Here is a 25,248-nt window from a genome sequence, read left to right as displayed (position 1 = left end):
ACATTGCGAGTTAAATACGGCCGCAATGCACTCATTCCCTGTTGTTTCAAATGGACACTTTTACTTCAATAAAAAGACGAGTGTCTTTTTGAAACAGATACAAAAGGAAAACGTAACGTCAGATTAAAAATCTAACTACGTACCTACGTATAATAACACCACCTCTATGCACCCTATCATTTAATCCCAACTTTGCCCCACCCCTATGTATTGAGAGCACACAAGTACGTACTAGAACTTACCGTTCCTTTTCTTCGAAGTGGATAGATACTAAAAGAACAGGTAAATAGAGTTTTAAACGAGCACTTGTTCGATCGTCCTGCGAATAACCGTTGGTGGTATATTTCTGTTTAGCATTTTAAAGCCCAATAACTTTGCAACTTTCTTTTGCAATATTTCAATTTAAATTCTTCTCACTGAAGCGTATAGTCGCCATTCTTTTCTCATCATAGTATATTTATTTTTATGGACGTCAAAATATTCCTTTTCTGTGTATTTTATGCTGTATTCTTGTATAGAATAACAAATAAGGAATAGAAATCACTCATTGAAATGGAAACTCTACGTTTTTTCCCTTTGGTTCTTGTTCTTATAAGTATTGTAAAGTCACGAAGCTACTTAGCAATACTCATAGTTCAGTATAACATTATCCACAGAACATAATCCCTGCCCAAATCGCACCAACTAGGCAACCACGTCTCAGCCCGCCGCAGACTCAAACTCCCACTCTAGCAAGACAAGAGTAGACATCCCCGCCTAATGCATCGATTCCCTTTTCAGTAAGCGCATTAAGTGGCTGTTAAATAAAACTCCCTGTGCTATACGCACACGAAACGAAAGCTATTTTCGTAGGTTTTACCTTTCGCTTTCCTCCAGGGAGGTTCTTCCTTGAGAATCGTTCTGTTCGCACCAAATTGAAAATCACTGGCATGTACGTGACTTTAAAACCGATCTGTTCAAGGAAATCCCAAATAATATTTACTTTGGCATCTGCAACGGACGCCGGCGGTACAGATAGATGCTTTGAGGTGAAAATTGTTGTTTATTCCCCCGTTAGTTTTCGAGCTATATGAGAGCCATTTTGATAAGCTTGTCTTTTAACATAAGTAACATAGTGGCACATCTGTATCCAAGACGAGTAGGTGTATAAAGTATATATACACCCAGCCCTCGCCAGATATATTTAAGTCCCATTTTATATTTTTTTCTGTCTATCCAATAAATATCAAATATAGCTTTTATATAAATTGAATAAGCATATACCGATTTCCATTCTAAAAGTAAACTAGCTATTTGTAAATATACAAAATATCTACAGGAGAAAAACACTTGATGGACGGTTTAATTAATAAACAATCTGAAGTCCTTATTAGAAAACTTCCCTAACATAAATTTACAATACAAAGAACTAACTTCGTAATTATAAATTTTCAAGGGATTAATTTATGTTTTAAAATTTACAACATATTTATCAAATTAAAAATTATTTGCAAGGCTCCCCTAATTAAAGGATCCAGGATAGATTAGGCTAGCTCCAGTGAAAAGAAAAAGGATAAATTGTTATAATTTTATGACCAATACTACACACCTTCGAGGTTTCCTCGCAATGTACTTCACAACTGAAGCCATGATACTTAATCATTTATGATCCAAACATAAATTCGAAACTGAATTCGAAAATCATTGGTTTAAGGCTGTGCTTAGAACCTGTGACCTCACCCGGACTACCACAGCAGTGAAACATTTTCAGCAGTAAATTGAAAGTGTTTACTCTAAAAAGATTCGGGCACAACACTCTAAAAGTCAGAGCGCTCTTAACCGTTTTCATTTCACGTTATTGACTCTCCAATAACCACAAAATCTGCCTTGCAAATCGAGCCTCAATATAGGTATACAGCGAGAAATTCATTACCTACCGGGGAATCGAACTGGCACTCGAGTGAGTGTCACCCCGAAGCCATTATCCCATCGGACGTGGACGGGCGACGGCAAACACTCAGGCTCGATATACCCTCTTGGAGGCAGGGTACCAGACATCGCGTTATTGCTTGTCCAAATGGGTTGCGAATGAGCTTACTGAGTATCAGACAGGTATCTTATGGATATGAAATTTCGGATACGGATTGGATACGGATTTAAGAATGATTATTATACCGGATACGGTTACGGATACGGATAATAAATTATTTCGGATTATCCGTTAGTTTTGGATAATTTAAAGAAAGAAGAAAGAAAGAAACGTTTATTAATTAATAAATTAATTTCGGTCACGGATATTATTTTTTTAGTGAATTTCAAAAGTAAAATACAAATAGGTAATAAAGTGGTTTTATTTATAACGACAAAAGTTATAACGACAAGTTATATAATGTTATGACGACAAAAGAAGAAAAAACAAACAATGCGCGCGGCTTGTGTGTCGGCAATGGCAGCAGCGGCCAGCCGATCAAAACAACTCGCCATAACGTGTCTCAATTAGACTCCGCCTCTATCCTATATTATCCGAAACTTTTATTTTGGATTCGGTTACGGTTACGGATGATTTTTAGTATCGGATATCCGATAATTTCGGTTGCGGTTACGGAGCTCCCTAACATCCCTAGTATTAAATACTCGTAGCGATTGTTAAATGTGGAGAAAGTAGGAGATGTAGGTATGTCACGATCAAAGCAAATGGAATTACATAGTCCTGCTTACTCCAGTGGGAAATAGGCGTGAATTTTGTATGTACGTATGTATCTAGATTATAAATGAGGTCACACAACCAAAACTTACATAGCATATGGCTGAATGATGCATTGCATTAGAATTACATTGTAATATGTTACGAAATAAAAAACACCAAATCAATGCAAATACAAGATATGTAAGTGAAATGTAAACGTTGCTAAAAACTCAAATACGAAAAGTGAAAGGAAAAAGAACATTAATTCTTTTGACCAGAAATATTTATTTGAGTTTTTTAGGAAGTAATTTCTATCAACAGTTTCCATATTTTCAATAGTTTTTACATTGTTTTAAGTTTACGCGGTTATTATCATAATTAAAACACATAATAACGGGTTCTTACCGCGTTTAAATGGGGATATGAGACTCCCGATATTTCGACACTGTTGCAAGTGCCATGATCACGGGATGACTGATGAGATTGGAGTGGAGTAAGTAGATCCATAATTTTCTACGGGCAGACATACCTGTCTACCCTCTTTCATCAGTCATCCCGTGATCATGGCACTTGCAACAGTGTCGAAATATCGGGAGTCTCATATCCCCATTTAAACGCGGTAAGAACCCGTTATTATGTGTTTTAATTATAATTTCAATAGTTTTGTCTATATAATCTCATATTTACATTATTTTTCGTATATAAACAGTTTCTTTTAGTACGGACAATGATACGATGGATAAAGAAATTTATGACCTGTTGCTTACTACGCAACTATTTTTAACATGTATAATTAATGGTTGTTTCCCTCCCGGGGTTTCCTTATCTCATAATGAATACGCTGTGAAATAGTAGACGTCATACATTAACAGGTAAGTACCTTGATAACGTTACCTACATGAATTTACATATAATTTCCCTTACGGAGAAAACAGAAAGGATTCTAGATACCATTCCGTGTTTCCTTTCCGTATCTCTTATTTCTAATAGATAGAGATATGTAACGGTGTAATTAGGGAATGCAATCCTGACTCGGGATCAAAAATATCAATCCCGCGAGATCCCAAAATTTTCGGGATCTCGTCTAGTTCATAAAAAAATAAAGTTAGGATGGCTGAAAACGATGAAAACTGCTTGTTTTGTGATAGTGAGGTTAATTAAAAGAAAATATTTTTTGAAAGAAAACAAAAACCAGCTTAGGTTAGCTAAAAGAAATCCCAATTAGGGCTTGCTTGCCTATGCTTTAATTAACGATAAAATTATATGTAAATTTCCTTTTTATTTTAGAGCAATTAAGAGTATACAAACAAACAAACAAACAAAACCTTTATTCTTAAATATTACTAACTAAATAATTACTTACGTTTTGTTTGGAATTCAGCATAATCAAAACAAAAAGTATAACTCAAGGAGATTCGCCCAATCCCGTCAATTTCGAATGGGATCTCATCATATTATGACTCGGGATAGATCCCGAAAAATTAGACGAGATCTCGCGAGATCGGGATTGCATTCCCTAGGTGTAATACACATAGGTACGTACATAATCTCACTCCTATTTCCTCTTGGAGTAGGCAGAGCTCACGGAATTCCACTTACTGCGACTGATTGCAATTTAGTAAAGGCAACCCACCAGAAACAACTGTGAAATGTTCAGATTCGAAATTAATCTAGCAGAGAATTGAACTTCCTGAAATTAAGATCTCTAATTCCACGTTGATTTCTTTTCTACAAATAGAATAGGACTGATATTCTCGGTGTAAGATCTTCCAAGTTACAAACAATCTAATACAGAACTTTTCCCTATTGTGCGCGATGACTTGAATTTCTCTTTCAACTTATCGATGTTTCTCTGTTTTACGAGAAGCAAAATCTAGTGTTTTACTACCTCCACGGAATTGGATGAATAATGTATAACACAATAACAATAAACTTGATTTTTGTGCGTAACGAACTGCCGCTGTCTTGACATTATTTCCTGTACCTTTATTTATTTATTTATTTTATTTTATTTATTTATAAAGGTACATACAACATTACAGTGTAACCCAATGCGTTGTATAAGGAGAAAAAATATAAAAACTAATATACAATGAATGAAAAAATAAACAAAAAGAAAAATAAAACTACATGAATAAACATGAAAAACACTAAAAAAATTAAAATGTTAAAAATTAAAAAGTAAACTATCACTCAAAAAATATGAATTATAATAGAAAAAATAAAACAGTAAATCATAATAGTCATTAATGTTTGAATTTCAGTAAGTATTTGGTTGTCTTTAAGTTTAGGATGAAAGAAACCTTATTCTTATCCATTCTCATCTCGGACTTACCAAGTTAATTACAAACTCTTAATAAACTCACGCCTATAATCCCTATTGAGATATAAGCTTAACTTTTGGTATTTTCGCCTTAAGATATTACTTACTTAATATAATAAAATGCGAAAACTTAATAAGACGAAACGTAGGCGTAGACTAGTCAGATAAAGCAGCATGAACATTTAATGTGTCAGTTTTTGTTTCCAATCCATTTAAACTTATTTACAACATTGCAATGGTCCCGATTCCTTCAGACACCTCCTAATTTTATTTTAAGTTATATCCGTCATTTTCTTATCCGCCGAAAAGGAAAGGGACGGATGATTGACAAGTGATAATTTTTACCGACTTCAAAAAAGGAGGAGGTTCTCAATTAGACCGTATATTTCTTTAAATTAATGAAGGAATAACACGCGTGAGTAAAATAGGCAACCAGCTGAAATTCAACCTGTTTGACGTGCTGTGTCAATTTAATTCTGACGGGTTATTGGCCAATATAAAATTTTGGGAGGTTTTTTATATTTCTGCCTAAAATTGACGTATTCCATAAATTTTATGCCTGTCGATTGCCCGTCGCTTTCCTTTTCAGTGTATAAAAAAAAGACAGGTATAACTTAGGAAATAAGGTGCGTACTGGAATGAACACCGCTGTTTGCATGTGAACGTAGTGTACGAAGGTGTTGCGGTAATTAAAATAATCTGTAAAGCCATTTTTTGTATAGCAGATATGAGTAACACGTCATGCCAACCCACACAAACGGGAAGCTAATCTCCTACCCAGCCTTCGAACAGTGATTTCATTTGACAGGGCTTATACCTAGTCGTGCTTTACTATTTTAGATATATGCATATATCTAAAACCCACATATTAGTACCTACTTACCCATTATAATCTGCCTGTCTTTTCAACGACCAATATATCTTGTCTTTTCAATCTTTTGTGTTTGGGAAATAACCGAATTACTCAATACTCAATAACTTACTTTATCACTTTTTGTGAGTAACATTCTTCTTATCGTGTGGGTTGTGAGGTGGCATACCAACTTCATGAACCATGAGTAACATTAAACTGTTATCTCATAACATCTATTTTCGTATGGTCTTTTTACTAATAGAAGTTTGAAAAATTCTTTATTTATTACATTCAGAGGATGAATGTTATTAACACTGTTTTAGAACAGCATAAATTACACTGACATACTAAGCGTTCAATATGTAATATACAGACCCGTATTACTGTTATAAATCCTTTCAAATGTTGGTATTTTGCTATGACAGGAAAATGCACTGAAGCACGTATTTTCCTCGTACGTTCATGCTCATCTTCTTCTCAAATGAACTGTGATTTCATTCATTCGACACAGTTCGCAACTATTCGCTACCTGTGTTATATGAAACAGCCCGTGTTATGCCGACCTGTCATATATTGTTTGGATGTAGAACCTTCTAAACTTCCTGAAATTCTCCCCGAGTTTGTGTTTGCATGATACTGTAAGGAAATCCGGCGTTGTTATGTACATTCAATAGCTGAATCATAATAATGGGAGCGGCTAAAAGTTTAGGAAATGTACTTGTTTGATTTCGTAACGATGCGTAGCATCGAATTCCAGGAATTTACCTAGAGTATCGTCAATTCCACAATCTGACCAAATAGTGAATTCCATATAAAACAAATTTTATAGTTACAATAAATAACGTTAAAAAGTCTATTGTACTGGTCACCCAAAAGAAATTGAGCTATAAATCCATTTATTGTTCCGTATGTCTATGTTAAGCCACAACAAAACATTCCGAATTCTGTCTCTATTTTGTTCCATAACGATATATTATGAAACAGTTTACAAATAACCAATACTTACACTGAAAATTATCAGTTTTCCATCTAACCCCTAATCCCGTTGGAAACAAACATAAATAAAAGTAGCAGTTTAAAGACAAAACAAATAGTTTTTCCATGGTAATGAATGTATTTACATAGTGGAATAGATGAAGCGGTTGAGAGCTGAGAAGACGATAATTAATGCAAGAGAAGTGGCTCTGGCAATCTGAATAATGGCAGATGAGCACTCAGATAGATTATTGCCAGCTTAGAAGTACATACTGCTGAGATTAACTCGCGTGTTTGAGCGAGACTAAACGTAAAATATGTATAAACCATGTATAGACGCGCACTTCACTCAAAGTTTTAAGTCAAGTACCTGCTACCTTATTCAAAGGAAACCCATTAGGACTTTGCGCAATACGTTATGAAAGCGAGAAATAATAACTCTCACGAAAAGTTAATCCTGTTATGAAGTCCAACTTATTTGAGCACTCTAGTTACACTGAGTGTTTGCCCTACATCAAAGCTTTCACAGTACTGCAAAAAGCTGAAACTACGCACCAAAAAAAAAGTCAAAATTAACAACGCTTTCTGTGAGAAAGCTTAAAAAAAAACAAGCGTAGGACGCAGGGTGTTACCAACTTGCCAATAAAAATGTTTCGTAGCAATATTTCCTGAAATTTATAAAGGTCCCTTTCATTGCAGCGATCGACTCAATAACATTATATTCCTTTGTTAGTGTTGGTACTGCCACAAAGCGCTTCGTGCACAACTTCCTTTATTTAATAAACAAGTGTGGCCCTCGATAAAATCTTTACATGTGTAATAAAAATTCGTAGCGTGCGCATAACTTTGCCCCTAAGGAAAATGGAATTGCGGTTCTCAGAATTTGTCCTCTTTGCAAGGAAAATTTGGATACCGTTTTCAAGGAAAGGATGTAGTGTTTATTTTCACTTCACAACATTTTCGCTTCTGAAAATTTCAACTCTTATTCGTTGTTTTAAATAAGCACCGATTTTCTTGTAGGCCAAGAAATTGTTGTCAGTTTCTTTTCCAAGCTACCCTGTGAGTACTCCTTTACGTACGAGATACACTAACAATAAAAATACATCTTAATTTGCACCCTGCGCGGGAAAGCTATCCATTTTATGAACTGTGCGACAAGTGCGCGCCAAGGGCTATTCGGTAGTAAAAGCCAGCGATTTCGTTTCCTTGTACTTCACCCTATTTTGCATTCACGCGCGGCGGGGTGAAAGTGTTTTTCATTGTCCTCTGCGTTGCCCGTCGGCCGTGAGTGACGTGCGTTCCTTTTTGTTGCCGCCCGGCGCCCGCCGCCTGCCACTCAATGCCCGTATTCACTCAACCTTCCCGGGACAGCCTTTTTAGAAACTATTGTAATTGGCCCACCAAGTTTGAATTTCTTTCTTTGAACACCTAATTCTCTACATCGAAACACAGAATGTTACATAATTTTAGACCCAGTAGAAATAAAGTTCGCTATTGTAATTTGCTTTTACTGCTGACCTAAATGTACGATACGTCAATAAAATCTTTTTGAATATGTAAATAAAACGGAATTACTATTGGTATGGGCGACTAAACGACTACCGGCGGCGCACTCACATGCCGTAATAGCCCGCATAACTTTTTTCCAAAAATGTCGGGTTAATAAAAAATATAGGTATCGGGACCGCGCTTGGTATGCAGGGCGCCCGCAGAAGGGTTTACCAATCGCGGCCGCCGACATTGTCTTACAATTTTTCCAAACCTTAAACTGCGGCTTATAATTCAGCGCACGTGACGACCGCTAATGAAAGACTTACTTAAGTAACTGCGCCAAGACGGGAATTAACAAGTTCCAAATACAATTCGGTCCTTAAACGAAGTTCATTTTGACGGCGGCAAAGTGGAAAACTTCGGCCTTCCTCATTTTTACGAAAGGAATGTAAAGTTTTACGTCTTTTATAATGAGATACAGTGGTTAAATTTTCCAGGGAAGTCTTTAATAGTTTTGAGGAGTTTTTTGCTTGTGATATTTCTTAATTTTAGTTGACCCTTTAGGTCGTTGTGTCAGAAAGGGGAGAGCATATTTCTTATTTTCATTTGGTCGAGTCGTTAGATAAATAATAGTAATTTGTGGTGGCGAGGGCTGTGCTGTGAGCTTATCTGTGGGGCAATTAGGAAAACCTCAGAGGCTGTTTTTTCAGCGCCGCCGGCCGTCGTCTGCTGATTGCTAATTCCGCGACAAAGAACGCTATTACACGGCCGCAGCCACGGAACAAATGAAAACATTGTCCTCGCTGCAAAACCCACGATGAAACTTACCTCGTTTTAGCACGTTCGTTGTCGTTTTAACAACGTGTGCGCATTTGTATGTGCAAAGAGACAAAAACATTTTTAACAACTCACACAAGTTTTTGGTGATATGTTGTGTAAATTTAAGTTTTAAATCAAATAAACTTTCCAACACTATTAGTTTGTTATTTAATATTCATAAAGAAACAAACAGTTTAAAACTTTATGAACGCAGCGTTGCTACGAAAACCGTAGCGCGTAGCAATGCTACAGCAGTCGTAGTCAGACGTATAACTTAAATTAACTGCGAATATACGTAAATAAGTACGAAGCAAAACATTGAAGTCAGTTTATTTGGCGTATTCAAACCGAAGACTTCCAAATAATACGGATTGAAACTCGCAACAATAGAACCCGCACAATAACAATTTGATTTCACTTGAATTTCGTACGAAAACAAACATTTTGTAAACATGTTTGTGTCTTCCTAAAAGTATGAGCAACGAATAGAATATAAATCGCAGCAATTTAACCAAAATGTTTCTTTGATTTTCAAACTCCAATCGGAACGTGATGGTTCGGTAAGTATAATTTAATTTTGTTATCTGTTTAATAATATATTAGGTATCATCAATAATATATAAGTAAGTACTATAATATCGAGAGGTACCAATTACTTTATTAATCCGAAGTACAAATTGAAACAGTAATAATATGATATTAATTACGTATAGCATAGAAGAATATTGTGACACACTGAGGGCGATAATAACCAAATCGTAATTGACACGGTTGTGGCCTGGGGTTTTGGTGGTAATTATAGAGCGGTTGTGAGTGGTGACATACAAATTACACGGAAACGCAATCACAGAGACCGAAGTAATTATACAGCATGAATACAGTATATATTCATAAGCTAAGCCCAAGGATATCAGTTTTCAGCGCCGTGTGTTATATAATAATAATGTAACCTATAATTTTATCGTTCAATTACAAGGCTTGCTTGCTCCACAAGTTTTTAGGTCATTTTTTACGACACCTTTCCCGAAACGACGCTCACAGGAGCGATCCACCATGCGACGAAATATCGCAGATTTTTCCGGAGCACAACTTGATCGTTTTACTCGACTATTTCCGCACCACTGGTCGCACAGATGGAGCAAAACTTTTTTTACTTTTTAATACGCTGATGTTTTCATTTTATTTTTCGGTAACCCCGACATGACACTGTAACAGAATTGTCCCTCGAACGCGCCATAATTTTATTTACGAAATGAACTTCGCGAAACGATGAGACAGTACCAATTTTTGCTATAATTTAAAAATGTTAGGGGAAAATTTAGTGGAAGGAGAATTTACCCTCGATTTACATTCAGGAAGGACGGTGGGCCGGGTCAAATCGAATTCTTCGCGTTTCTTTTACATAAGTCCGGGGTACCTTACACGCCCATTTTCGCTAAAAACTTCCCTAATCTTATTGTAAGATGGTCATTCAAGTAGTTTGTTTTATCCCTCGGTTTACTTATTTACAAGAGATCAAGGCGTGTACGAAACTTCGGGGATGGCAGGAATTTGCAAAGACTTTTACGTAATCCGATTCAACAGCTCATTCTTGAGATAACGAATAGGAATGCTCGTTGGGATCCATTTGCCGATTCAGATAAAGTGACTTTGTTCTTTTTACGAAAAGTACCACGTTGCCGTCTGGATCCCATCTCTGTAATGTATTACAATTTTCTCGTAGCAATATTTATTGAATTCTCCTGGTAGATTCTGTTTTGTTTTCGAGGATTGAATACTTATTTCGTTAGCGTGGCAAAATATGTTCGTCTCTTTTTATCTACAGAAACTCTGTTGACGAAGCATAATGTGCTTTCTCCCGGCGTATTGCCCAATTGACTTCAGTTCAGACGCGCATGGATCTAGAAAACTGGCTTTGAAATAGAATCACAAACTTTTTCTTATGTTGATGTTTTGACGTTACTACGGGCTACACGTATAATTAGGCGATCCTTGGAGGCAATCAAATACTGGAACAAAACCAATAGCGTTTTTGAACGCTTCGCGTATCAAAGAAAGAAACGTGCTATATATTTCTTACAGCTATTAGTATAATAGTATAATGATTCTTAAAGCAGATAAAGGTGACCCACCAATCACCTATACTATAATACTGCTTATAATGTTAAAATAAAACGTCATTCTGCCGTTTTTCTTTTGCACCACCAAACTCTGCTTACCTTCAACTACAATTTTGTAACAATCAACAAAATAATACAAGACATGGCAAGTAGGTAAAGTTGTTGACAAGAGGCCGCCTGCGATTTATGTCTGGGCAGACGCACGGTCCCGGCATGAATTTTCCATACTTTGTCACGGTAATTTATCCACGGATGCCCTGGGACCTGCTGATTGATAGTTGGTTTGTGAAAGATACGGATTTAGAAAACTATGCGCAAGTTTTAAAATAAGAATGATATAAAGATGTGAAAGTCTGAGAAATTTACAAAGAAAAAACATATCTTCAGCTAGGGAATATACCTACTTATATTTGTATAAAGCTCAGCCCGGTCATCTTGTTCTTTTACTCAGACACTCCATAGATGCAGTGTGCGACGCCTTCCCTGTGTGAGCGAGATATACAATACAACAATTGACTTTCCAAACTTTCAAGTTGAAATTAATTTATCTTTAAATGAGCCTTACAATCTACTCAATAGTTTTATTGTCTGCACTACTGTCCACACTATGTAGCCCTAGGAGCGTGGGGCGAAGGACTCGCTCACAAAGGGTTGGATAAATCACATTACGGAACGCGTGAATTGTAAATTGGACATTACTCGTTACACCTCTGCGTGTTGGGGCCACATCAGGGCCGGATTTACCAACGACGATGGAAAGTCATATTTTATTTAAATGTATCTTTTTAGGTGTATGAAAACAGTGCTCATATAGAAAAACTAATATGCTATTTATCGTCGCCTTACAGAGAAAACCTCATAAGTAGCTTTTTGAAAAATTACATTCGGATGTGATTTTTGTTAACAAAACCTCGCAATAGACGCGTTAGTTTCAATACAGGTACTTTTTTATCTATAACCATTATATGATCTTTGTTTTTATAGCTTTTTTTGACGTGCTTATTGTAGATTTGCCGCAGATGACATTAACTACTTAGCCGGACAAATGGGGAGCGCTGATGGCTCTCACCCGGTACAACGTTTAAGACAACAGGCCTGAGGGTACCCAGTTGGGCGCGAACCTCGGCTCAAGGCGTCATCTGAGAGGAAAATATTTCGGGGTCGGTATTGGGGTCCTAGTTTTTGTAACATTTACCTGTTTACACTTAGGGAAACTCACAAAGATATTAGTAAACAATATTCTAGATAGATGGCGCCGGCAGCGTCGGCTTAATGACGATACAATAGATCGGAAGAATTTCGCAGAGACAGGAGGACCAGGTGGTGTAACGGTTAACACGCTCGTCCCGGCTTGACAAGAGCCGCGGGTTGAAGTCCCGTCCGAGTCAGATTTTAAGAATAAGAATAAAATAAATTTATTGCCAGTAACAATTTACATTTACATAGATTTATTTTCGATTCTATTTTATTGTTACTTAATATTCAATTTACATTTCTTTTTTCACATTATTTTAATATATCCAGGTCTACGCCCCTCGTCCATCTATAACTAAAAAAGACCTCCGCTGAGCGCGCTCTGCCCAAAGGTTCCTATCTGAAATTAATTTAACGAAATCTAGGTTATGTTGAAGGAATTCAGTTAATGTGATTTTTCATGAAGCGCTTGTGTGATTTATGCGTCTTTGTGTTGATCTAGTGGTTAGAGCGTCAGGCTCACGATCTGGAGGCCTGGGTTCGATTTCCGATAGGGACATGGTCGAAATCACTTTTTGAGACTGTCCTTTGTTTGGTAAGAACTTTTCAGGCTTGAATCACCTAATTGTCTGAAAAAGTAAGATGATTCCGTGCTTCGGAGGGCACGTTAAGCTGTTGGTCCCGGCTATTAGCCGTAAAAACACCTTCACGTACCCGCAGTGCAGCAGTGTGGTGGAGTATGCTCCATACCCCCTCCGGTTGATTGAGGGGAGGCCTGTGCCCAGCAGTGGGACGTATATAGGCTGTTTATGTATGTATGTGTTGAATCTAATGTAAGTACATAATATATGTCGCCTCCGTTCTGATTTCTCCCAGTCTATCATTACATGTTGCTCCTAAAAGTTGTTGTGATTTACTTTTAAACTAATTACCTAGTTATTTTTTTTTTAATTTAACACATTATCACTACTTAATCCGACCCTGGTCCAATATATGTGGTTCGTAATGTGGATGCTCATCCCACTGTGGAGTGGAGCGAAAAAATGTACAATTGTGCCTTTGTTTTATATGTTTGATGTCAGAATATAAATTGTTTTATTATATGCGACGAATTTTGGTCTAACCGCTTAAATAAAAAGTTACTTTATGATTCTACGTAATAAATTACTAGAGCTGCATTTTCATTTCGCATTTTCGATACACATTCCTAAAAAATAAAGTATCTACGAAAATGGTAAAGTGGAAATTATTTACGGATTTAAAACTAAATAAAAACATAGACGAATAAAGAATAACTTAAAGTGTTTATACAAATAGAAAAAAGCTAATTCAATTAAGGTTATTTTGGGATTTTAAAAATACCGAAGTACCTACATAATTACTTAGAATTAGGGCGAAAATAAAATTAACGAAAAAAAAACACTAAATAAACGACAAAATTTTTATCTAAATACGGATTATCCAATTAATCCAGCTATTTAACACCGCGAAACTAAACTACAGGAAAATATCTTCAACTAATTGAGGAAAATAGGTTCTTACGTATTTTTTTAATTTAATATTTTTTTTGTTGGTACATAATGTAGTACGTATATTAAATAATCCCCGTATTGCAAATACAAAATAAGCCTCAAAATAGCGGTATTGGTATTCGCAAACAGTTATTTTCCGTGCAATCAAACCGAGTCTGGTGGTAATTGGCGCCCAACTGGGGGCCCTAACGAGAATGATTGTCCGGTGATGTTCCGAATACCCTCCCTTAGTTTATTTTTTTTAATCAAACCACGAATATTGAACATACATACCGGCAGTTCGATCAAAACTACTAAGTATTCAAACTTTTTAGTGTAGACTCTACGATCCTGTTTATTCCAAAAACAATATTGCTATTTGACATCTTTGACGTTGCGTACTTTATAATGCGCAAACGTCAAACTGCATTATTGTTTTTTAAAAATAAAAGTTTACTAGCCCCCGGGTAAACTAAAGTAAAACTCTGTCACAAGTAACGCATAAAATATTTTATTAAGTTATATTTTGGAATATAAATTGTCGCATTTTTTAGAACATTTTCAAATTATAAAGTTATTCATGTGTTCTAAAATGAATACCGCCATCCATGTACGTTGGCTTGTTGTACACTGTCAACAACCCACCCGTTATTCCTGCGGTGAATTATGAATACGTAGTAATGAAGTACGTAATACGAACAACAACATCGAGTACGGTTGACCTGCATACCTAAACACCCATTGACTATTAATTATAATTGATAACTTCCCTAGGTCAAAGATTATGAAATTCTGATTACTAAATAAAAATAGATGTAAAGGTATCAAAAAACGTTTTATTTTTTTCTGTTTAACTTATTTATGAATTTTAATAAAGAAATATGTAATAATAAGTGCGACATTTCGTCACGTTTTTCTATGACGAGGTTACTTTTTCATACAAATTCCATAGTAATTTCGTGTTTTGACGTTTAGTAAAAAGTAACTGATTTGACTAGCTGGAAACTACCCTATTCTCTTTAGGTCTTTATGTCCTCAGAGTACCCCATTTACTACCCCTAACTAACCCTATACACTACCCTAACCCTAGCCCTAATGAGTCTTGTTACTTGAATAAATAAATAAATTAATTAATTAATTTGTACCCCAATGTTTCTAGATATCTCTAGTTATTTTGCGATATAGTTTTTAATGTAGTTAGTCATGTTGCTATCTAGACAACCCAATGCTGCCTTACGTCACGTTAATCTTTCTTGTTTTTTTAATACATACTTACTAGCTATCTGTATCTCACTAGTTAAATACAAAGAAAGAACATTTCATAAGGGCGTAAAAGCGAAAAAGAAACTCTAAACGAGTGATTATTTTATCTAAACAACAGTAGTAACCCCGATCGTGCAGGTATTACTAGACTATATGTCGAGATCTAAGGTCGAGATACTCGAGATAAATCATATGAATTGCATAGTGACAGGTTATTTGCCAGGCCAACGCTTATGATACGAATAAGATACCTACGAGACGAAAATGCGGTCCCTTAGCCACTACTACAGTGTTTTATTTTTGGCAAGAGATATTTATTCATTTATTTAGGCTCACAAAACAAGGTGGGATTACAACACGAAAAATAGGTACAAAATAATTATTTTGAACTTCATCTAAGAAAGCAATATTGCAATTTGACATTTGCGCATATAAAAGTAAGTGCGCAATGCAAACAAATGTCAAATAGCAATATTGCTTTCTTAGATGAATTGCTTCTATGTGGCCATTTTAACCCCCTAGATCCCAAGACATGTGTGTTTGCACTGAATACTTACACACCTTCTTATTATACTAGTCTATAAAGGCGGATAATCTACGAAAATATCTAAGAATCCGATTATAAAAACTTGCTGATAGAAAATTGATTAATATCAGACTGTATGTAGGGGGTGCGTTTTCTATCATGATAAATCCGGTCCGGTAACGGCCTCCGTTGTCCAGTGGTTGAGCGTTGTGCTCACGATCCGGAGGTCCCGGGTTCGAATCCCGGTGGGGACAAATCACAAAAATCACATTGTGATCCCTAGTTTGGTTAGGACATTACAGGCTGATCACCCGATTGTCCAAAAAGTAAAAAGATCCGTGCTTCGGAAGGCACGTTAAGCCGTTGGTCCCGGTTATTACTTACTGATGTAAGTACCTAGTCGTTACATGAGTCATGTCAGGGGCCTATGGCGGCTCAATAATAACCCTGACACCAGGGTTGATGGGGTTGGTAATTCACCTCACAACCCACACGATAGAAGAAGAATCCGGTTGAGCAGTTGACACTTCTATAGTCAATAAAATACCATAAAACACATCACTAAGATAAAGAACACCACCGGCTTGCTTCCCAAACGAGGAGTGCCGCTTTCAAACCCCGGTACCGGATTTTCACCAATGAGCTATTCATTTATCTTAATTGCAGTTTTCACTAACACAGTTGTCTCGGCCATTATAGACGGCGATACAGCTCATCATCACGTTGGTCTAACACAAAGCTCGGTGAGGGTGGGAACTTAGGGTGGTAATGGTGCTAATTCCTGTAAATACCATCTAATTTTATTTTAAGTTATATCTGTCATTTTCTTATCCGCCGAAAAGGAAAGGGACGGGTAATCGACAAGCATAAAATTTATGGAACACACGTCAATTTTAAGCACAAATCTAAACCAACCGTCTAAAAATTTTACATCCGTCAATAACCCGACATAGTTAAGTAGACAGCACGTCAAACGGATTGCATACCAGCGACGTACCTTTTGATTCGCCCGGGTTATTCATTCATTTACTCATTCTTCCTAAAATTAAGAGCTGTGAATCATCCGTCCCTTTCCTTTTCGACGGATATGAAAATGACGGATATAACTTAAAATAAAATTAGGCGGTGTCTGCAGGAATCGGGGCCATTAATAAACTAATCTCAGCTGAGACTGCCCTCAAGACCATGCTCAAGTCTCTATTTTTATATTAGAACTGTCACAATGACATGATCTTGAGGGCAGTCTCAAAGCTGAGATTAATTTATTAATACCACGCTTAGTTCGTTTTGCGATCTTATTGGGCTTAAGCACTCTTAAGGACCGCCCACCGTTACCCTAACAAACTGTCAATATTAAAATTTTAATACAAACTAAGCAAAGGCAAAGGTATAACGTCATTCAGCCTACTTTTTAGAGATATTTTTTTAAATAGTAAAAAATTAACAACTGCATGAAAAGCACAACTATTCAATGTTTTCATAATTGCGTAACGTTTCATTTAAAACTTCAAAAATACCGTACTTACATACCCAATTGGGATATAGTTGTGAGCTTATGTTATGTTACGATACACAATATTGTTTTACAATCCACGTAATCACGGACACGGCCACATCCACTTGCGTGTATACTATGTCAACAAGACTCCACTCGGTGTATCTCATCTGGCGCGTCTTTCACTTCGGCAATATCCCCGTTGGTTATTTGTTTCGTCCCCACTTGGTCCAATATTTTCGATATCGCCGCCACAAGAGGCCCATTCATTCCCAATTTCGTTTTGATGACTGCTCTAATGATATTGTGAGGACGGGAAAATGAGACGTGATTCCTCTCCGGCCGAAGCTAATTTAAGACGGTATCGTTTGGTCGTTATGTATTATTGTTTGTTTTGCTTTCCGTAGATATTGGGTAGTCGTATCATTTTGTGGCTTATGGAAGGTTAATATGATATTGATACATGAGAATAATAAACAAATTTAGTTTTTTCAGTGAATATTTGAAATCAAACGAACTTAGGTGTACCGTAGTAGAAAACTGGCCGAAAATACAGATAAAATGATACTTTCATATCAAAACGGTAAAATTGCTACCTAACTGTTTATAATTGTGTATTCTTGATATTTGTTTTAAGTGCAGTAAAGAGTTTTTGTATTGTATTGTAAAATTGCTTCAAAAACATCTAAGTACGTGGAATAAGTATTTAAATTTCACATCGCACGTCGTTTCCTACTATAACATATCCCACCACTAAAATAAGGTCTAAGCTAGCAGCTCTACTCGTATTAGATAAATAACCAATTAAAATTATTAACAGAACAAAACTTCCAACATTTGCATCTCAAAGTTTAGCGCGAAAAGCCGAGAAGCGTGGTTGTTTAGTCTTAATTAAAGTTGAACTCTCATAAGGGGAGAATAATGCATCAGAACTATGTACTTATATGTTTGAAGCGACGAATGAGACCAGAGGCGTGCCAGCCGGGTCAGCCGGGTGCCAACACGATGTTGAGTTCCAACGACTGGTTACAATTGAATTATGTTGTTAGTTCAACCCGTGCACGCTTCACAATTTTAGATTCCATTGTTAGTGCAGCAATTTACACGTACTTAGAGTAGGAAAACTGCTATTTGTAACTTCAACATCTCTACTATCCTTTCTGTGGTTTGGTGAAAATATTTAATAAGTATCTTGGTAGATAGTGCCTGGATAATTCTTGTATTGTATAACTGGTTCACAGGCACATATTTTGCAAATAGTGTACATAGGGAACTTTCTATATTTTTATGAGTCAGCCGTACCTAACGTGGAGGTTGGTTAATCGATCTGGTCGCATCTAACATGATGGGACTCCACCTATCTGAATACAGTTCATTATATCCAACTGAATACAATACTATTATACTGAATATAATAAATACCAAAAACGGCTGCAGTCTATTGAAGACTAGTGTCTCGAAGGGCGCAAGTTTCTAACTTCTCCAATACCTATTAGTATTATCTTATTGTCTGACATCTTAAGTTGTATTAAACTGCGATATTCTGTACAGAATATCAATAGTCTTGAGACTGTAGTAAAGTAAAGAAGACGCTGCAAGTCAAATATAATGTCGAAGACTATTACATTAAATTAACACATTGTTGATATAAAGGTGTTGCAGCTGTCCTGGAACCTTATGTGATTTTAACATAACACAAAAAAACCTTGCTAAAATCTATAAACTGAAAGAACTAAGGAATAAAAAATCTCTTCAAAATCTGCAATATAATTTAGTTTATTTATTTCTCAGTTCCCTGTTTCTTTTGTCTTTGAAATCAATAACCCTGCAAAATTTTATAATGAGAGTTTATTTTAAGTTTAATATGACTAAATTGCTGTGCAGCAAAAGTCCAACGAAATTGCAACTCAGTTCCATGACTTTTAACAGTGGAAAATAACAATAATAAATAGATACTGTACCTAGATATTGGAAAAGCTTGTATTGTTAGATTTTTCAGCGGAATAGGGATTGTAATAAGCAATCCGCGTCCCCTCAACCCATTTTCCAATACTTTAGAAACTGCATCGAGGAAATCAGTCTCAAATAAAAATAGTCCCGTATTGGTTTCCAGCTGAAGTCCTATGCAAACGTGTTTTGTATGCCTTGCCTACACAACGTAGTTTAAAATAGAACTTAGTTCTTTGTACACAAAGGTCGCTGATATTATTCTATACACATACAATAGGTTATTGTCGACGTTGTGCTTGCAGATTATAGGATGACCATTTCTGTCCACACTTTAAGCTCTAAATTCAAAATTATTCACTTAATTTATACTTCTTCCGAAAATGAGAGTAGCCAATGAGCGCTATATATGAGCTGTGATTCTTTTTTAAGAAGTGCAAGCGCACAAGAAGTTTACTGGAATTTAACTTTATTTTAAAGAATAAACGAAATAAAACTTTATTTACTTACACCATAAACAAAACAGTTACATAACAAAAATATTTGAAAAATATGAATCAAAACAAAAATAAAATTAAAATAAAACTAAAACAAATAAACAGAGCTCATAATAAAATATTTTTTTTAAAGAATTAGGCTAATTTCATTTCTATTTATCCGCCACAAAATATCAATCCCTAATGAATGTGTAATTTAAACAATATTATATTGCATTAATCCCGTAGGCTTAATTTGGACATTAGGCACTAATTATATCGTCGATGACGAAATATTTTATACATTAGGGAATTTCCATTTGAAAGCCGGTAATAGAATAAAACAATAGTTCAATGCAGATGAATTGTAATCAAACATCCATATATGCTAATGTATTGTTGCATAGCTTGGGCATATGTTAATGGTATCAATTAACGAATCATTATAAATGGACAAAATGTTTTAATAAATAAATAATGACCGTAGTAAGTGAATGGATTCAAGGTTACTCAATGGATTTTGATCGTCAACTATCTAGTAGTAGTTCGACCAAGTAGTCACGTCAAAGAAATAAATCTAGTCGAGACATCGAGTATGACTTCGAGGTCTTCTTCTTCTGTCGTGTGGGTTGTGAGGTGGAATACCAACCCCATCAACCCTGGTGTCAGGGTTACTATTGAGCCGCCAAAGGCCCCTGACATGAGTCATGTAACGACTACATACTTACATCAGTAAGTAATAACCGGGACCAACGGCTTAACGTGCCTTCCGAAGCACGGATCGTTTTACTTTCGGACAATCAGGTGATGAGCCAGTAATATCCTAACCAAAAATGATTTTTGTGATATGTCCCCACCGGGATTTGAACCCGGGACCTCCGGGTCGTGAGCTCAACCATCAAACTACTGGACCACGGTGGCCGTTACTTCGAGGTAAGTAATTCCTATAAAACATCACCGCATTTATATCCAAGGAGACTCGAGACAAACAAAAAATGCTGATTTTTTTGCATCGCAAACGAACTGTACGAATGTGGAAATATGATTGAATTTTTCCTGGACTGAGCTAATGCCGCCTTTGTGGAGCGGTGCCTTTGTGCATTACCCGGCTCGGCTCCGGGCGATTGACACCCGGGAATACCGGGTGAATCCACACCGGCTATGTCCGGATTCTGGATTATCTGCTTCAATGGTTGCGATTACAAATATTTTAGTAGGTATCTTACTAAGTTTTAACATACGGATGAACATTTTCCGGCCAAGTAGTTAATGCCATCTGTGGCAAATCTACAATAAGTCACGTCCAAAAAAAAGGGATGAACATTTGTAAAATCTTATTTTACTATATATATTAAACGAACTCCTACAATTCCTAATAGGGTTGGAAGAGCCACGAGTAATCAGAAAACGACTTATAGCTATTTTTGCTGCGCAGTTCTGTTCCGTTCTTAGTGTTACGGGTTCGAATCTCGACTCAGGCTCTGCGGGCCTAGCAACGGAAGCACGCGACTCGTTCTTGCTGCGACAGAGATTGTCTGTCTCTTTCTGTGCAGTACTGTGAGAGAGTGACGGGTGACGTATGTCGAGGCGAGAAAGAGTCGCGCGCCTACGGTGCTAGATAGACCCGTTGAACCACTGGACTCGATTCTGTGAGTTTAAATACATGTTTGATTCATAGATAAAATTGATATCATGTGGTTTCCAGGATTTGTGCCTGGATAATAGCCCCTATTACATTGGACTTAATAATTGCTGGCGAGAAGTAGGTGTATATTAGTATATACACCTGTGCCTACCCCTTCGGGGATACAGGCGTAATGCTATTCTATGTAACATTTTTGTGCTAAACCTGGATATTATTATGCGCCATGATTGTGGTGACAATAGGCGACCAGCCCGTCGCCTGAGAAAATGTTACGAAGGCCTCAAATAGTTTTCTAAATTAAAATAAGCGATATGCTGCTACACATGCGTAAACTGGAAACTACCTTCGCCCTCCAACTAACCGCTGCTATAATAAGTCATTTAAAAAGGGTTCGACAGGGTAAATCCACCTTTAATAGTCGCTTAAAGTCGACAACACTCGAGGGAGGGTGTATACTCCTGTGTTCGCCCTCCAAGTTTATGCATGCATGATGAGTCGATATTAGTTCGCGACGGCTTGTTACCATATCTTTGTACTGTCATTACAATATCTCTGATATGCCGAACAACCGAACAACTTTAAATGAGAATATTATAACGTATCATCATGCGTTTGGTATTTGAATGAAGATGATAGTGCGCATAATAAGCGGGTAAATTTGAATTTCACGAGGGGGTGCGTGTTTCCGAAACTTGTGGAATCATAACAAACAGTGCAATTTTAAAGCTAACCTATGAAAACGTTTGCTGGAATTACCAAGTCCGCATCGCTTGTTTGCGGTTCGGCACTAGGTAAACTTTAATTTTCGATGTTGAACTGAAAGTGGGCTTTGATAGGACTGTGAGTGAATGGACAATCTGCACTATGACTGCGCCTGTTATAACTACTCGTAGACAATAAAATGTTAAGGCATTAACTAATTTCTGAAGCTCCCTCTGAAACTGATACTTTTATCCCAAATAGACCATCATCACAAATTTAAGAGTGTAACAGAACGCACCACAATAATCGTCGCGGTTGGAGTCATCTAGTTTATTTTCAATAAACTTTAATGTACATCAATAATGTGTACATATATTTGTCTAAAAGTTAGTAGGTACTTAACAGTAACTAAAAGGTTTAGCTATGGGGTGAAATATTTTTTTTTACATTTATTATTATTTTCGTCTTTATTTTTTTAATGACTTTAGACAGGGAAAACATAATTAGAACTTTGAGAAACATGTAGGCTTTGTTGTACCTTTAGGTTTCATAATTTCATAGACCTACAAACAAAAGGAATTCAATGGTCTCAGCTTGCCCTGGTGAGAGGTAGGTGTGAGTTTATGTATGTATGCACAAACCTATATGGAAGTGTTAATGATATTCTAGTGACCATTATGTGTGTCTGTGCCCTGCAGTGGGACGTATATAGGCTGTTTATGTTTATGTATACCATTATGAAACTATTTATTTCTTAATTTGAATCTAATGTTTTCTATAAGGCAACTTTTTTTATTATTTTTATAAATTTAACGCCATCTATTAGGGAATAGATTTGGATAAGTGCATCTACTCGTACATAGATGGAGTGGGAAAAGGACTGACATTTGTGAAAAGCAGGACTTCATTTCTAGGCAGCTTGTTAGCTAGAAGTCATTGTAGTACCATTGCTTGCCAATAGATGTAGCTGTACGATATCAATAAAAATAATCAACTAGGGTATTATTAATGAAACATACTATTTTTCTCCAAAACTGCTTTATTTACTATTGATGTTCATAATTAACAATGTACCTTTGATGTGAGAAACAGTAGTGTGCTCGTAGGCTTAAATCTTTCATCTTACTAAATCTGTCCGTCATTCACATTTGTTTTCCCATAATTTTCTTTAATATTCTGCAACAGATTCCAGGTTTGGAGTAGATATCTGTCCCTCCTGGATCTTTGGACGATTCTGAAAGTAATTAATAACTGAAATTAGGGGTAAATTTTATGTAAGAGCATAATCACTGTCTAGTACCTACTAAGACGATGACTTGCATTTACTTATTGTTTCTACAGGTATTATTTATAATTCACAGGACTCTAATAAACTAATAAAAACATGTAAATACAATAGGAGTAGGATTCATTATTATTCTCAAAAGATTATGAAGGGAGATCAAATCTCATCATGAAAGCCAGTTTTAACCGAAACCGTTTTGCTAATAACTTTATATTTTATTTATCAGTCCAGAAACTATTGGTTGATTTCATGTCTGGTAGGTATGTAATTTACTAATTATTATATTACTCATTAATAAAACAAGGTTGTTAGTGACTGAGCATGTGTAGGAATTTAAGGAATATTTGAAAATTTCATCTGTTAATATCTCATTAAATCCTAAACAGATTCAAATAATTCTTGTAGTCCTGATAAGAACTATCTCTCCACACATGGAGTTAAGTAATAAAATTTTGCTTGATTGCTGTTTGATAGTTGAAATTATCATAAGAAAAATTGGAACAAATGGTTGAAACAGTGACTTTTTGCACTACGAATTTCTCTATAAAATACTTAACGAATACAAAAGGTATTTATTAATTTCTTACCTGGTGAGTGAATATTTTATAGGATACATTATAAACATCGTCAAGAAGTCTTCAATCTTACTAATTATTGTAGCTAAAACCCGTACGTTGCATCTTATTTTGTCTTCCTTCCATTATGATTCCCACTATTCTGTAGTCATATTAAACACAATCTGAAAGGTTTAATAATTATATTTAACACAAAAAGTACACTAATTGTCCAAACAATACAAACCACACTACTTGATTCAACTGTTTTGTTTAACTGTGAGAACGAATGAAGGATATGTTCAGTTTACGTCACAGGAATACATAGATTATAAAAAGGTATACGAAATTTTAGAGTTTGTTAATTAGGATTCGAGATAGGGATGTTATTTTGAAAGAATATGTACGAAATTATGGAATAAAATGATTTAAAATACAAAAATAGACATTAGGATAGTTTGAATTTTCGCGGGAGTAGCAAGCACCAAAAGGGTGTCGATGTAAAAATATATGAATGAAGGGTTTTGAGCTGGTATATTTTATAAAATTGAAAATAATAGCTATATTACGTAGTATTTCTTGTTGAAATTGATTTATAAAGCAAACGAAGTTCGTACCTATCGTTTAAAATATTATTCTAATTTTTTTAGAACTGTAATTCGCGAAAATTGAAAAAATCATGAAAAAAAAAGTAAAACTAAAATAATGCCAAGTGTGAATCGCATTATTTTGAGGGGTTCCGTGCCTACAATTGAAAGAACATTTAGTGAACAAAAACATGAACGTGAATTGATCGTGAATTTTATATTGCTAGTATGTTGTCGTTGTTAATGACAAGCCAAAACATGCATTGGAGGATCGGGTTTGTAGAGTGGGGGATCTTTTTAAATGTTTGATTTATTGTGTTTCTTTGAATTTGTAGTTGTGATGGTAATGGAGATGCATTGTTTTTGAAAGTTTCAGCTACCTAATTGTCACAGTTTAAGAGATATAGAGGAATTTAGGTATTATTCATGGTTTTTGTCTCCAAAAACGGAACCGTTTTTGGATTGTTGACAAGGTGTTGTATTGTACGCGTTTTAGACCCTAAAATAGAACAATCCAGAAGTCACGCCACTTTTCGCGTACACAGAGAAACAGCCAATAAGGTTGAGGAGCTTGGTTTGTGTAGATTATGTAAATTAGAGATGTGTGCGAGAAACGTCAGGCAAATGGTCGAGCGAGTGTTTGGCTTTTTAGAAATTCTACAAAATTGGATATATTTTTTATCTAAAATTCTGCAGTTTTGATTTGATGAATTAAATAGAATTTGATTAAATAAATAACAGCATTAGTATTATAGTCTACTTAGGAATAAAAATAAAATTTAATGAATATTTTTATGTCAATAGGAAGTATGAGATT

General features: G+C 35.8%; 1 protein-coding gene across 1 annotated transcript in view; it reads left to right on the top strand.

Annotated features, from left to right (window-relative positions):
- The window catches only part of LOC126373593 (uncharacterized), a 70,320-nt gene that overhangs the window by 9,297 nt on the left and 35,775 nt on the right, over window positions 1–25,248 (top strand). The window lies entirely within an intron of this gene.

Source organism: Pectinophora gossypiella, chromosome 16, assembly GCF_024362695.1.
Source record: "Pectinophora gossypiella chromosome 16, ilPecGoss1.1, whole genome shotgun sequence".
Lineage (NCBI taxonomy): Eukaryota > Metazoa > Arthropoda > Insecta > Lepidoptera > Gelechiidae > Pectinophora > Pectinophora gossypiella.
The sequence above is the reverse complement of the archived record's forward strand: the minus strand, read 5'-3'. Positions and strand labels throughout refer to the sequence as shown.